Source organism: Stenella coeruleoalba, assembly GCF_951394435.1.
Source record: "Stenella coeruleoalba genome assembly, chromosome: 2".
Lineage (NCBI taxonomy): Eukaryota > Metazoa > Chordata > Mammalia > Artiodactyla > Delphinidae > Stenella > Stenella coeruleoalba.
Window position 1 is genome coordinate 24,472,665 of NC_137147.1, and position 16,631 is coordinate 24,489,295.

Below are 16,631 nucleotides of genomic sequence, written 5' to 3' on the forward strand. Positions count from 1 at the left end.
AGTTGGGGGTTCAAGCCCTGAGCCCACCACTGCTGGTTGGGTTTCCTGGACAAGCTGCTTGACCTCCCCGTGACTTGGCTTCCTTATCTACAAATTGGGATGATAATGCCTCCCTCCCAGGGTTGCTGTGAGGATCACATGAAACATTCATGGGTAACGTGTTCCAAATACTTACAGAGGGCCAGTCACTGTTCTAGATTTACAGATTACCCCAACAGACATGGAAAAGGCTTAAAGCAGTATCTGGAATGTGTAGGTGCACAATAAATGCTAGCTACGGTTATGACAGTATAATTAAAGGTCTTCTTCCCCTCATCCCATGGGCACTTGGGAATTCATTCATGCATTCAACAGTCGACTGCTGCCCTTTCACTCTTGGGGTGGCCCAGGGCTGAATAAGGGAGGCACTGCAGTGTACCAGAGTTTGCAGGCTAGCCAAGGGCTTCCCTTCTCCTGTTGGGCTGACTGACGACTGTTTAGACCTAATCACAAAGTGTGTTGATGGAGCTATATCATTACTCAGCGTGACAGTATTTTGATAACTGCATCTCCAAACAAGAACCAGCACAGGCCGCTCTCCACAGAGCTGGCAAGAATAAACCCTGCTGGGGGTACCCCAAACCCGTGGGTGGCACAACATGGGAATCATCACACAGAACCTCTCTCCTATATCTCAAGTAGAGAAGGAGAAATGAAACCCATGGCGAGAGGTAGTCCTGGGCAGGACAGACAACACTGGGCTAGAAGGCAAAGGGCCCAAGAGTGAGAGCTCACTGCCACTTCCCTGTGGCTTCATAAGAGTCCTTCTGAGTCTCTGTTTGCTAATCCCTAAAACGGGTACAGCAATCTCCCCTACCTCCCTCCTGAAACATTGTGAATGTTAAATGAAACACTAGGTAAAGAAAGGCTATGAGATACCCAATGTGCAGTGTCCGTGGAAGGGATGAGCCTTATTTGTGTTGCTTTTCAATACAAGGCAGGCGAGTTGAGAACAGAGGTTGCAAACCATGGCCCCATCCAGCCTGCAGCTGTGATGGGTTTGGCTGTGCTCTGTGTGGTGTGTTTTTTAAATGTGGATTTGTTGCCAGCATTTAAAATCCAGGACATTTCACATAAAAATCCAGATTTCTGGCTTGTCCTAAAAATCGGAAGATTTAGCAACAATTAGCCACAGCTGAACAGCATCTGCCCCTTCAGCCAGGGTCAGGAGGGAGCTCCATGCACCAGAGGCAGCACAGAGACCTCTCCTCGAACACACACACACACACACACACACACACACACACACACACACACACACACACACAGCCCTGTTCACTCACTCACTCACCTTAGAGGCCTGGGCTCTGTGTTTGAGACTCCCGGTCCACTGGTAGGACCTTAAGCCTTGATGTCAATCAGACCTGGACACTAATTTCAGCTCAGCTACTTTCTACCCCATGTGACCCCGAGAACTACTTCACCACTCTGAGCCTCAGTTTCCTATTCTATTAAATAAGCATTCATTTATTCAACAAATATTTCTCGAGCACCTATTCTAGGCCAGGCATTCAGCAAACAAGATAGACAAAGCAGACACTAAAAACACGTAAAAAATAAGACAACTGTCCGATTATGATCGGTGCTATGAAAGAAGTAAAAACATGGTGAGGTTCTAGAGAGTGGCCGGTGGGTTCGGGCGTAGGCGCGCCTTTAGCTAAGGTGGTCAGGAAAGGTCTCACCAAAGAGCTAGGGAAATAACTGTATTCACCACCTAGGGCAGTTTGGGGGATTAAAAGTGAGGCACTTGACACCTTGCGAGGACGCTGCTAGTCAGCACCCGCCCCTTTGTCTGATCAAGGTCTCCCAAGGAGGCCTGAGAAGAAGGAACCGAGGACGGGGGAGGGGCAGCTTCCAGAAGCAGGTGGGGCCCAGGCCTCTCCACCAGCACCCACCAGCCCCTCTCTTCCAGTGCCCTGCTTTCAAAGCCTCTGCAATTATCCCGTCTATAAATACAGCCTGCCAGCAAAGAGGGACAGAGACACAGGCAGGAGGAATTAACCCCTGAGTGCGGGCCTCCCCCAACTCTCTCCCCCGTCAGTTTCCCCTCCCCCCTTCCTCCCCACTCCCTGCGATCAGCCCCTCCCCCTCCAGCCCAGAACACTTTCCCACCAGCTGCCGAATCAATGTTTGACTTGTACAAACAGTCGCCTCACTGCAAGCGGGAAGGGATTCAGAGGAGGCAGTGGATAACAACCTGTTCCTGGTGGTATTTATTCTACAAGCCTGCAGCGCTCGGCGTCAACCCTCACACCAACCCTCTGCTCCTTGCAGACACCCAGCACAGGGCCTCTCTGGAGGCCTCTTTCAAAGGGCATGTCTGTCTCCAGCCTCACTCTCCCTAGGAAGGGGAACAACTTGGTGCAGGCCTAGGACTGAGTTACACTGAAAAAGAGTCTTTGTTTAAATAAAAGCCACGGTTAGAGTTCCTATCTGTCCACAGGGACCCACAAGATGCCCCTTCTCCCTGGCTCCCAGCTCACTGCTCTTCTCTGGGTTTCCAGAACAACACAGCTGCCTCCTACCTCAGGGCACTTCTGTTCCCAGTGTCAGCAAAAGCAGGCCACAGTGTCCAGTGAACACCTCCTCCTCTTTCAGATCGAGGAAGCCCTCCCAGGTGCCCCAAACTACAGCAAAGCCCTCATACGGCTTGATAGGCCTTATAGCTACCTGTCCCTTCCCCTATACCCTGTCCGGTGAGTTATGTATCTGTTGATATTCACTGTTGTATGCCTATACCAAGCACAGTGCCTAGAACCTGGTTGGTACAAATACTGGTGAATGAGTGAACAGGTGATTGAATGAATGAATAAATGAATGTCCGGTCATGGGTTAACACCATGAGATGTGCAGAACCACCACAAAACTCCTCTAGGATGTAAGCACGGGGCGGGGGGGGGGGGGGGGGTGGTCCAGGGTGGTGCCTGTCTGTTCAACACTGTCCTCAGCACTTGCCCATTGCCTAGCCCATGTTACATGCTCAGTGAACACCTGGTAATGGAGGTGAGTGAGTGAGAGTTCCTGCTCCAACAAGCCTCTATTTAGGTATTACCAGCCCAGAGGAGGGCTTTTCAGCAATACTGCAGCACAGTTCAGAAACTTCTTTTTTTGCAGCAAAGCTACAATAATCATTACAAAGCAAGTTGTAAAGTTGTTATTAAAAAAAAAAGAAAAACACCCAATTAATTTTAACCATTGGTAAGAAGGGAATCAACACCTGAAACTAATATGACATTGTAAATCAACTATACTCCAATAAAATTTTTTAAAAAAGAAGGGACTCAACAGGTAAATTATGATCTGCACATGAAATGCAGTTCCCAAGCAGTAGATGGTGTGATGGAGGAAGAGGGCTAGTGCCGACCAGAATGGTCAAGGTAGGACCAGCTGCGGGCCAGCGTTGTATGGGGGGTGAGGAGAGGGCTCCCCTCATTAATTTAGTCAACAAGTCTTAAAAACACAAAAACACAGGGAAAGCTCCAAGAGCAGTGCCTGTCCCAAGGGAGGGCTCAGTCAGCCCTGAGAACCATTAGCTATTAACTTGTATGAAGCAGCTGACAGCTATGGGCATGCCACGGTAGAGGAGAAAAGATCCCAGCTCTCCTGGAAATCTCATTCTAGCAGAAGGACAAGTAAATGAATTAATTTCAGAAGAGGAAAAGCCCTATAAATAAAATGACTGCAGAGGCCAGCTTTAAGCAGGGTGGTCAGGAAAGCCTCTGTGAGCCCGTGAGGGGAGAGTGGAGGCAAGAATGATGCAGTCATTGAAGAACCAGGTGGGGATGTGGGTGAACGGGAGGATGGGGCGTGAGGGGCTCTAGGACAAGGAACAAGCTAAGCTGCTCACGCAGAGGCACTACCTAGCTAGATGGAACCTAGCTAGAACCTACCTAGCTAGAACAGCTAGATGGACTCCAGAAACACGAAGACCAGAATGGCTGAACCAGTAGTGAGCACGACATAAAGAATGACCCACAATCCCCTACTCACCATTCCTGTTATCTACTGAATGTCTGTGCCCTCCACCGCTCCCCAGCTGGTTACCGCAGTGGGGCTCCCCATTTCCTGTGGCAGGGCAAACTGAGGAAAAGGTAGATAAAATTAAAAGCTTTCTTCATTGCAGGGTTTCTAAGAACTTTTAACGTGCTAATGGCTCTTCAAGATAGAGATATAGATGCAGTGTTTCCCAAACTTATTTGACAAGGGAGGAAAAGCCCCTCACAGAACTGTGATCTAAGGAAATCACTTCTGGAAGAGCTGCACTAGACACTGGTATTACATCCTTCCTGGCCCTCCTGCAGAAGGCCAAGCTGCTCATGAGCTTCTGAACCAAACTCTGATGCTCTCTGGGAGGGGTCAGACTTAGAAGGAAAGGAATAAAGGATGTCCTCAATAAACCTAGCTCCTCAGTCCATCCTTCCAGCTCCCCCCTGACTCTCCATCTTTAACTGGGCTTACTCACCCTCACATTTAGAAAGAACCTCTGGTGTTCCAGGCCTGGGCAAGGCAACAGTCATGGGGCCTCAGTCCCTTCTTCCCACCTCCACTTTGGCCCCTTCCTTCCCTTGTGTGCTCACTTGGCTCCCCGGCCACTGAATTTTGCTTCCCCTTATACATCCCACACTCACCTCTGTGGCTTCCCCAATTTTATACACTCCCTTGCTCCTGCTTCCATCAGACATCCTTGGTAGCCACTACCCAGGCCAAACAGCCCTAACCTTGAAACACTCTGATGTCAGCACATAACAGCTGCTCCCTGTTGGAGGCGGGTAGTGGGTACTCAAGCCCACCAATGGGATACTCACATCAATTACGGAGACACCAACCAGCCTCCAGTAAGGTCCGTTAGCAAAAGGGAGCTGTACTTCCACTAGGCAGAAAAAGCATCAATTTCAGCTGCAAAATCCTGGCAAGTCTTGGTCAAGTTAGTAGCTAAGCTATAGAACTCTGACTGCTTTATTGTCCAAGGAATCATTCACCACAACTACCAAGCGTGCACTTTACTTGTCATTTACAGTCCTTTGTGTCATTAGGGTTGAGTGGTACATTTAAACAAACAAAGGAACAAAATCAGAGGATTTTACTCCTGATCAAGAAGGAATAACAGGGCCTAGATTTACTCTCACACCTTAAACAACTTGGAAAAACCACAAAAGAAAGGGACATAAGTTCTCAGAGATTAGATAACAGGCAACACAGGACTGTGATCAGATGAGCCCTCCTATTACACCCGCTTACGTAAAGATAGTTTCTGACTACGACAAAAGCAGGGGGTGTACAAACAGAGCCTGGCAGTCTCTCTGAGTTCGGGAGCCAGAAATCAAAGCTCGAGGACCCCATGGTCGCTATAATTTGTGGGGCAGAGTACCAGAGAGGAGATACTGCACAAAGCTCTTCTCGGGTAATTCGCTGAGCAACAACGTGCACATTTGTGAGAGGGAACTACCCGAGACATGCGGAAAGATCCTCTGAAAAGGAGTAGGCAAAGTAATCCCCAAAGGTCTGGGAAGAGTTCATGTTCCAGCCAGCCAGCGTCCAAAATGACACTTCAGGTCTCCAAGTAGCAGTGTCAATTCTGACCCTGTGTCAACCGTCCTTCACGAGTTTAGGTCATTCTCTCCTTTACCGCGCCCCGCGAACAGTTACATGAGTAAATAGCCATGGGTGACCATCCTGCTGGGCCTTTATGCAGATTGAGTGCCATCCTCTTCGGCTGCCCCTAGAGATGCCATGTTCAATTAGCCATCCCTTAACTCCACAGCTGAGGACCCCTCTGACTGCCCATGACCTTTCTGCTCACTACAACAAATGTATCCACCTAGCTTCTGCAGGGTTCTATTGCCTCAGGCTCCTACCTTCCCCATTGCTCTCATGGAGCACTATTCTGTACAGGCATCTATCTCCTGCCACCGGCCCTCGGTCTCTGGAGGAGAGCCACCTCACTGATGAGGGCGTTCCTCTTACCCACAAATTCCTTACTGCTTCTATAAATCCTCAGGGTCTTCCAATGGAACATCATCCTTTGTGGGTTTTCTGGCTTTAATAGTATATCCACTCTACCATGCTCATTTCTCTCAACCTTTTGTCCCCTCCTCCTACCAAGCCCCAGAGAAATCTGGGCATCTTTTAGTGTGGGCCAACACTTTTCCCAAGCTTCTAGGACCTATTGCAGCAGTGTGCCCCCGGCAGAGGACTCCCTCCCAAATTGAAAAACTCTCCCTCAACCAACTCTACATTCCATCCCACCTTGATCAAGCATCTCAAAAACCAGCCCCAAGCATACTCTCTTGGCTCCTGCTGGAATATGTTGCTTGGGTTCTGCAGCTCTCCAAGGAGAGAGCTTATCAGTTTGTCCCTAGCCAGGTGTCATGACTGTACCCTAATTTGTGGCCCAGTGGCCAGGAGGGGAGGTGCAGCATGCTTGGGGAGGCACATGCTGTCTTGCAGAGATCTTTGCATTGTCTTCAAGGAAAGGGGAACACCAACCCTTAATAGGGAGGAAAAGGTCATTCCTGCAGGCTCAGAGAGTATGGAAGAATCTGATGATTCAACATTTTCAGCTACATCAACCAGAAGTCCCCATTCCATGTGTTACGATCCCATTCTTTCCTAACCAGGGCCCCGACCTTGGTTAGACTCGACCTAAGCACTTGCTTATGTTGCTAATTTAACTTTCTTTGAAGTCATCTCTTCTTTCTAATGATTAAGTCCTGAGCCTGGGCCTCAGATTTCCCTGCTCTCCTTCTGCTGGTGATGAGAACCTCTTTACATGCCAGAAGGAAGTCCTCTGGCCTTCACACTTAGCCTTATAGTTGCGACCGATCGCTCTCAACTCTGCAATGTCTTCTTTCAAAGCATTATTTGAGCTTAGCAACATCTACCCAATTTCACTGTCCTCATGGCTACTCTTTATCCCATATTTCTCAAATGCTGATACACTGCACCAGCTAATCCATTCTTTTCCACTGGTATACATCCCAGATCACCACAAATTATAGTTTGTACTACCCCACCTACCGTGAGTAACATGGTCCTCGCTGCCAGCCAGGCAATGGTGATCCAGCTCCCAAACCCCATCCTAGTATCCACTTTCCCAGACTACATTTGGCAGCTACAGTCACAGGTCAGGTTCATTATGGAGGGTTCTAGGAATCAACAACACCTGTGGAGGGGAAGGAACGAAGCACCAGGTGAGCCTCCACTGACCCTCAGAGGAGTTCTGAAGCTGAGATGACACCTCCAGGTTATCCTGAGTTGGGGGGGAGGCGACAAGAGCTTTCTACCCTGACTTCCATCAGTCATTGGATGTAAGCACACCCGGAAGTGGGTGTGACCTTGAACTGGGGGGCTGTCTGTAACAGGCCACCCTGGGAGGGCTGACAGCGGAGAGCTCCCAGCCACAGCACTCGCAGCAGATAAGCAATCAGCCCTTCATTCCTAAAGGAAGATCTGATGGTGCACCCAGTGTCCACCACCCCTCCCAAATAAACTACCTGCATCCAAGTCCTGGCTTCAGGCTTTGCTCTCAGGGAAACTGGAATGAAAACAACAGGGACCAACTGTGATGTTTAGTTCACTTATAAGGAAGGAGAGATTCTCATAGCCCATTAAATTGTTATTTAGGAGAAGAAGAAAGGGAGTGCTTGCCTAAGAGAAAAGGGGTCTTCCTAGTCTCTGGAAGTAACCTAAGTGAAGCCTCAGAGATGTTCTTCCCTATTCCTTTTCCAGGAAAGTCCTTTATTTCTCCCATATTGGACCTACTATTCAAGGAGGACTAATGGGCCTCTGAACTCTGAACATCATCAGTCTCCATGAATGAAACTCCGGGCATTCAGGAGCTGACCTGCCAAAGTCTGGTGGAGAGCTTTGTATTAAATGTGAGAACAGAGCAAGGCCAGGCTGGCTGTCCAGGACCTGACAGAGGTCTAGGCCTGGAGTAGAGCCACATGCAGGAGGGCAAGTTCAACCCACTATGCCCAATATTTGCCTCCTTCCTCCTCTTCCTTCAACACATCTTTCCAGGGTGCAACCCAACTTGAGGGAGCACAGGAGCATAGGGAGAAATCTTAGAGCTTTAAGCAGCTGGTAGAAACTGGAAGAGGACTGGTTACATTGCAAGTCCGAGGTAGGCCTAGGAGGAAATCAGGCTGACGTGATATGATAATGATCCAGGGGCAGGAGGAGGCGCGTTCTCTCGGCTGCCCTCATTCACATCACCATTCTAGCCAGACCCCTGCTCCACTGGGCTGACTGGCTGCACCAGCCACACACAGCAGCCCCAGCCAGGGCCGCCAGCAGCCACAGGTCAGTATCTACACGGGCCCATCCTCTCCCCTTCTCCGTGGCGTGGACTCTAATCTGCCCTCCTTCCTTACTGAAGATGTTCTCTCTTTATGAAAGAACAGAAAGTTTGGATGAGTGAGATGTGGTATAAAAACCACTGCCCTTGGCATCAGACTGACAAAGGTTCAGTCTCTGCTCTACCACTTACCACTCCTGGCTCTTGGGCAACTTCTTCTGTATGCCTTGCTTTTCTCATTTGTAAACTGTGACTGTTGCTTCCTAACTTATAAGGTGGCTGTGAGGATTAAATGAGATAATATATTTGAACCTTGCCCAAGGTGCTTAATGAAATCTACTTCCTACCCCTCCCACCATCAGCTGATTTTGATTGCCCTCAACTATACTAAGAGCTACTGAGATACAACACATGACATTTAACAAAGAACTTACAATCTTTATGCCCCACAAAGGCAGGGACAATGTCTATTTTATTCACTAACATATACCCAGCCTCTAGCACAATGCCTAGCACATGTGGACACTCAGAAATATTTGTTGACTGAATAATGAATGAATTGTATAAACCTGAATCTTAATATCGTTAAGACCCTAAAAAAGCCTCTAGTCCAGAGATGGCAAATCATTTACTTGTTGCCCACCCCAACTGATATGTATCAATAGTTAATACCTACTTGGGACTTTCCTGGTGGTCCAGTGGTTAAGATTCCGCCTTCCAATGCAGGGGATGCAGGTTCGATTCCCTGGTCAGAGAACTAAGATTCCACATGCTGCAGGGCAACTAAGCCTGTGCATTCTAGAGCCTGCACGCCCCAACTAGAAACCCTGTGCGCTGCAACTACTGAGCCCACGCTCTAGAGCCAGCACGCCACAACTAGAGAGAAGCACGCCTGCCACAATGAAGATCCCTTGGGCAACAGCTAAGACCCAATGCAGCCAAATAAATAAATTTTTTTAAAAATAGTTAATACCTACAGCACTGTGTTGAGAAAGATTCTGAGGCCCCATCTGTCTCAGCAGGAGAGAATGGTGCGATCAGTTAGCAATATCTACCAAAAGTATGAAAAGGGATCAAGCATCACTAATGCCTATCTTACCCTTTCTGGTTCAAACTAATGCATCATTTTACAGATGAAGAAATGGGACCTCAAAGATCACACAGACAGTTAACGGCAGAATTGAACACAAACGTTCAGCTTTGGATGTGAGCAGCAAAGGCCTGATGTGGAGGAAATGGCAGCAAGTTGGGAACAGAAGGCCAGAGAGACTCCAAGCAGCCCCTGTCCCAAGATAAACATTTCTGCTCAACCCCCATTAGCAGAGGTATCAATACAAGCAGAAATCCAGAAGAAATGCTGATGGATAGGACAGACCGAGAAATTTCAATTAGGCCCAGTGTGGTTAATTCCCTCTTAACCACATCATTTCCCTTTAGGTCACTTCAGTTCTGCATCCACCTCCCCCCACTTCATTTTTGGTAAGTGGGCACCCCTCCCTGTTCCTCAGCCTCCCAGTTTCCTGAGTTGCAGCCCTCACTTAAGATAGATTGGTCTCATCTCTCTCAAGATCACTGCTTGGAAGAAGCAGAGAGAAGAGTAATTAGCAAATTCAGCATTCTGGTAACTCTTCTACAGGGAAGGATAATCATTTGTTAGTTTAAGTAAATCCTCACGCCTTGATTAGCTGTCTGATGTTGAGGAAAAAATGAGAATGGGCTCACTCACTGCACCTGGGGTTCTGCAAGAGCCTTGGGAGACAAACAAGAGTCCAAATACATTTTTTTCTTTTAAAACTAAAGACTCCTCCCAAGGAAGGGGAGCCCGACTCCCCACCCCATAAGTGTGGGCTGTACATTGAGACTTCCTTCTAAAGAGTATGATATAACAGGGGCAAAAACAATAATAACAACTTCATACTGGAGAAACCTGACTAATGCTGTCTTAGCCAGGTGGTCAAGGTCAGCATCGTCAGTGAAAAGTCACATTGATACAATGTGATGAGAAGGGCACTTCACCTCTATGGTCTTCCTCCCCAAAACACACGACCCCAGTCTAATCATGAGAAACACGTCATGAGAAACCCCAACTGAGAGACAGTCTACCAAATGCCTGACCAGTGCACCTCAAAACTGTCAGGGTCATCAAAAGCAAGGAAAGTCTGAGAAATTATCACAGCCAAGAGGAGCCTAAATGTAATGTGATATTCTGGGTGGGATCCTGGAACAGAAAAAGAACATAAGGTAAAAACTCAGGAAATCTGAATAAAGTGTGGACTTCAGTTAATAATGATGTATCAATGTTGGTTCATCAATTATAATAAATGTGCCCTACTAATATAAAATGTTAATACTAGGGGAAACTGGATGGAGGGTATGTGGGAATTCTCTGCATTATCTTCACAATTTTCCATACATCTAAAATTACTCTAAAATAAAACTTTTCTTCATTGACAGCAGGGGTCTTAAGGGTCATCTCTAGAAGAGCCCAGGCAGGTGACTCTGGTAGCACTTCTGGCAATAGGATTCATCCACATTCTCCCTCCCTCTGAAATGACTTTTTCTTATTGAGCAGCCAGCTGGCCTCTTCTCTTCCCACCCTACTGGTCTGAGTTCTGCCCTCTGAAACCCACAGAAAAAGTCTGCAGTCTAGACTCTCTTGTCCAACACAGCCCTCAAATGTCTCAGAGTTACGCTTTATCAAACAAAAAGAGACCTGCAAACATCTTCCAGCCCCAAATCTTCTTCTTTTTTTTTTTTTTTAATTTTTGGCCACACCACATGGCATGTGGCATCTTAGTTCCCCAACCAGGGATGAACTCACACCCCCTGCAGTGGAAGCTCTGAGTCTTAACCACTGGACCGCCAGGAAAGTCCCCCAGACCTTCTTTTTTTTTTTTTTTTTTTTTTGCGGTACGCGGGCCTCTCACTGTTGTGGTCTCTCCCATTGCGGAGCACAGGCTCCGGACGCGCAGGCTCAGAGGCCATGACTCACGGGCCCAGCCGCTCCACGGCATGTGGGATCTTCCCGGACCGGGGCACGAACCCGTGTCCCCTGCGTCGGCAGGCGGACTCTCAACCACTGCGCCACCAGGGAAGCCCCAGACCTTCATTTTTAAGACAAACTCAGGCCCAGGAGGCAGGAAACCCCCCACCCAGTCACACACACACTGAAATCCAGGTTGGCTCATACAAGTCCAAAGCCCTTTTCTTTATAGTGTGCTGCTCTTACGAAGAAGATTAACATGTATCCCTGTACACATTGTCATTTCCTTCACCATCCATCATAATCTGAGATGTCCATCTGCACCAGAACCCTCCCAGGAAGACCCTCATCAGCTTGTGAATGTTTCCCTTGCCCTCTCCACAATCCTTTCCAGAAGCAGTCGTGGCTAAGGATGTTAAAGAAACCAATATCCCCCCCTCCCGAGAGTTGATGTCCCAAATTGAGCAGAATGCTCCAGATGAGAACTAACCAATGTTACTGTGGCACAAAATTATAAATAGATGAGCACACCTTCCTTAAGCAAGCCTCTGATATACACTAGCTAACTGTCATACAGATAAAGCATGAAACCTCCTGAAGCCTTTAGCCAACCAAAATATCGAAGTTACCATCACCATACGGCTCCAATCCCCTTCCTTCCTATCTCTTCCAAGAAGCTGTTACACACTGAGGAGGGCTAAGGGAAGGAGCCAGGTGAGAACTAGCATTCACTGGACTGCACAAGGTGCACTGTGCCTATTACATACATTACCCATGATTCATTTAGCATTTACCGAGGCCATGATAGGCCAGGAATTGAGGGAAGAACTGAGAATATAAAGATCATAAGATACCATCTAGGCGCTCAATGATTTCAGTTTAGTACGAAAGACATTCATGTCAACAACAAAATGTAGAAACATGTGACAACCATGAAAGCATGAGATTGGGAGGTAACACCCAATACCTTGTGAGGAAGGATTATTTGCCTACATATAACTATATTTTCCAGATGAGGAAGCTGAGGCTTCAAAAAGTCAAGCACTTATCCCAAGAAATGAGTTAGTGATGGAGGCAGAGACGTGAATTCTGGGTACAAAGCTCCAAAGTCCATACTTTCCCAAACTAAGTTGTTGATACATGTTGTACAAAATGTGTCCCGTGGTCAATTAGGTTTGAGACTATAGAATGCCACTGCCTTCCCTTGGAAACTCAAAACGCCCATATGAATAATAAAGACTCTAAGAAGTCTTACACTAAAATATCTGTTTAACCCTGTAGAGTGACCACTGAAATATTTTTTTCTTAACTCTTTTTTTTCAGAGAATACTTATTAATATAGAGAATTAATGTTACAGGGACTATACTTTGGAAAACTCACCTCTATATCCTGCTGTCATCCCTAAGGTAAACAAATGCAGCTATCACACCCCTGGGGCGGGGAAAATCTTGACAGATTAGAAATGTGACAAAGCCAAAAAAGTCCCTTTGAATAAATACATAACCCATGAGGCTTAATAGAATGACTTTTAGCCTAGATGACATGAAAGCAAAGACATATGTTGGGCCAAGACCACTGCATTCATCTCCAAATTCTATTCATTGCCCAGACAGCCTTCCAGAGTTCCCCAGGTAGCTCTGAGGTTCTTGACTTGCAGGAGGGCAGTAGAAGCTCTGAAGATATGAAACCAAAGGGGAGGTAATGAGAGAAGAGAAAGACACCAGCAACACAAGTCAGGAGAGAGACCCATAAAGGGAGAGAAAAGGAAGTTCCTTGGAGAGAAGGAGAGAAGTAAATGCTACCCTGTAATAGTAGCTTTGGCTTCCAGGCACTTCTCATGATCATGAAATGCTATTGATAGCATCATATCTATTTCCTTTTTCATATTAATCCCCCTACATCAGAGTTTCTTTTTTCCTTTTTCTTTTTTTTTTTTTGTCTGTGCTGCACAGCTTGTGATATCTTAGTTCCCTGACCAAGGATGGAACCCCGGGCGCTCGGCAGTGAGAGCTCAGAGTCCTAACCATGGGACTGCCAGGGAATTCCCCAGAGTTTCTAACTTATAGTGCTACTGACATTTGGGGCCAGCCAAGTCTTTGGTGGGGGAAGAGGACTGCCCTGTGCATTGTAAGGTATTTAGTAGCATCCCTAGCCTCTACCATATGCCAGAACTACATGCCAGTAGCACCCTTCCCCCAGTTTTAAGAAAAAAAATGTCTCCAGATGTTGCCAAATGTCGCCAAATGTCTCCTAGGGGGCAAAATCACTCCCAGTTTTGAACCACTGCCCTAAAGGTTCTTTGGTATCCATCACCAACACATGCTACCGTAAAATCCAAATAAGCGATTACCCTGCAAAACAAAGACATAACCTCTTCTGAATATTACTCCCTGGGCCTCAAGCTGCTTTCCAACAGAGCCCCACTGCTTACTGCCAGGTTGTCTGACTTCTAATCATTCCTGAGGGCCCATCTCAATCTCACCATCTCCTGCTATGAAGTCTTCCTGCCAACTTGAGTCAGCTGTGACCTACCCCTTCCTGCTCTATTCTGCCGCCCATGATACAGTAGTGGTACATGATTGACTTCAATCGAAGGTCTACACATATTTGATCTTGTACTGTCCTGTAATTCATTATGAGTGAGCAAACATTGATATAGCACGTATGAAGTGTCAGACCTGTGCTGGTGCAGTGGGACGTAGGAGACATAAGGGTATGATCTTTACCTTTAAGTAGAGTACAGTCTCATGGAGAAGGCAGACCCAGAGTTACAGTCCTACATAGCTGCTTGTCTCGTCTCCTCTGTGGGATCCCTGAAGGTAAAGGCAAAACTCCAATCCTTCTTTTATGTCCACCACAGAGCTGAGCACACAGTGGGTGCCCAAGAGATTACACTGAACTTGAATCAGTAAGGAAGGAGAGCTTCTCTGAGAACTCATCTCCACAAAGGCAACTGCCATGCTTCTAGGACTCCACTGGGCAACTTCTTTTATGAAGTGATGGTAAAAGTAAATGGTATTTGTTATAGATAACTAATGAGAACCTACTGTAGAGCACAGGGAACTCTACTCGGTGCTCTGTGGGGACCTAAATGGGAAGGAAATCCAAAAAAGAGGGCATACATGTATACGCATGGCTGATTCACTTTGCTGTACAGCAGAAACTGACACAGCAGTGTAAAGCAACTAGACTCCAATAAATAAATAAATAAATAAAATAAAATAAACATATCTAGGTTCTGAGTGGGAAAAAAAAAGTATCTTATGGTTACAAGTGACAGAAACCTTCACTTAAACTGACTTAAAAAGTATAAAAAGACTAAAAAGACTTAGAGTAAAAAGAAATTGATAGCTCATGTCACTGAAGAGCCCAGGTGACCACAATGATGGAAGCCAACTGGAAGACAACCCCCGCCCCCCAGCAGTGCTCAAAGCTGGAATAGTCTGAGCAACAAAATAAATAAAGTAGCACTGGATTCTATCCCACACTTGTATAAATAAATGATTGAAGACATATATGGGGGAGAAGAGAAATCTCCCATACAGAAGAATTCCAAATAATTTATGTAGATACTCCATCCTCAAAAAGAAGCAACACAAATCCCCACTCCTTAAGCATGGGCTGCACATACTGACTTCTTTCCAAAAAGAACGGTATGGAAAGGGCAATAAAAGAATAATTTGACAGTGTCCAGCCATTGTCAAGTGAGGCATCCTTAAGGTTTTTTGAAAGAGTGTTTAAAGAATAAATATAATCATTCCTTAAGTAAATAAATAAATAGCTTGACAGTGGAGAAACCTGACAGACCCCACCTCAGCCAGGTGATCAAGGTCAGCAACAGCAGTGATGTCATGTTGACCGTAGGCACCCTTGATATGTGATGAGAATGACACTTGGCTTCTGTGGTCTTCCTCCAAACACATACAACCGCAGCCTAATCATGAGAAAATCATCAGGCAAATGCCAATTAAGGGGTCTTTTACAGAATATCTGACCAGTATTTGCCAAAAGTGTCAAAGTCACCAAAAACAAGGAAAGTCTGAGAAACTGTCACAGCCAAGAGGAGTCTACATGGACTGTGGTGTCCAGGATGGGCCCCTGAAACGGAAAAGGGCATTAGGGGACGACTAAGAAAACGTGAATAAAATATGGACTTCATTCAATAATCATGTACCAATATTAGTTCATTAACTGAGATAAATGTGCCACACGAATGTAAGATGTTAATAATAGGAGAAACTGGGTGTGACGTCTATGGGAATTCTCTGTACTGTTTTCACAATGTTTCTGTAATTCTAAAACTATTTTAAAATAAATAAGGTTATATTAATTAAAAGTAAATGGTGGGGGCTTCCCTGGTGGCGCAGTGGTTGAGAGTCCGCCTGCTGAGGCAGGGGACATGGGTTCGTGCCCCGGTCCGGGAGGATCCCACAGGCCGCGGAGCAGCTGGGCCCGTGAGCCATGGCCGCTGAGCCTGTGCGTCCAGAGCCTGTGCTCTGCAACGGGAGAGGCCACAACTGTGAGAGGCCCGCGTACCGAAAAAAAAAAAAAAAAAAAAAGTAAATGGTATTTGTTTTTATTTGAAAAACATTAAAAGATGGCAACCCTACGTAAGTTACCCTACTTTTTTTTTAACTATTGCTCCATAAAATCCAAAAATCCACAACCCACTGCTTGAATAGTGAAAGTACAGGAAAGGAAAGAGGGAGGGGGCCAAGAAACACATTTAAACTATTAGGAAGTAATGAAGACTTTGCAAAAATAATTATCAACAACAAACAGGCTAGGGAATACTTGGAAAATGTGTAATACATACAAAATCACTAAATCTTAAAAGTCTGCATTACTGAGTCTTTGGGTGGGAATATACTAAGGCGCTAACATTCTTGAAAAGTAATGAAGAACAGAGGGACAGGAGCGTGGGAAGACAGGTGGAGGTTTACACCCTCCTAAGCCAGAAGAAAACAAGAGCCCTAAATGGGCATGGTTTAAGAAGGCTAGCTTTAGCATTTCGAAGAAACAATGGAAGAGAGTTTAAAATGTTTAAACAACAAAGATGAATAGAGGTCCCCTCGACCACAAGATAACAGAGCAGAGACGCAGTTGCCAGTTTGAATCAGGAGGCAGAACCCACTGTATCATCACTCAGAAATGCTCAGTAAATAGTAGCAGTGGTTGTTAGTATCATTACTGACACATCGAGCTCCCCTGACCATACAGTCTTTTTCTTTCCTCTCCTTTGACTTGAACTAGTATTACATGTGGCATTTATACACAAGCCTTGAAAAGAACCAAGCTGATGGCTAGGA

The 16,631-nt window shown here is 46.3% G+C and overlaps 1 long non-coding RNA gene across 1 annotated transcript in view; it reads right to left on the minus strand.

Annotated features, from left to right (window-relative positions):
• Nucleotides 1-16,631, minus strand: part of LOC307182408 — a 62,394-nt gene that overhangs the window by 31,443 nt on the left and 14,320 nt on the right. The window contains exons 2-4 of the long non-coding RNA XR_013827164.1: nt 7,057-7,201; nt 4,845-4,909; nt 4,030-4,119 (exon numbers count right to left, since the gene is read on the minus strand). This is a non-coding gene — a long non-coding RNA (uncharacterized lncRNA). The remainder of the gene's footprint in view (nt 1-4,029; nt 4,120-4,844; nt 4,910-7,056; nt 7,202-16,631) is intronic.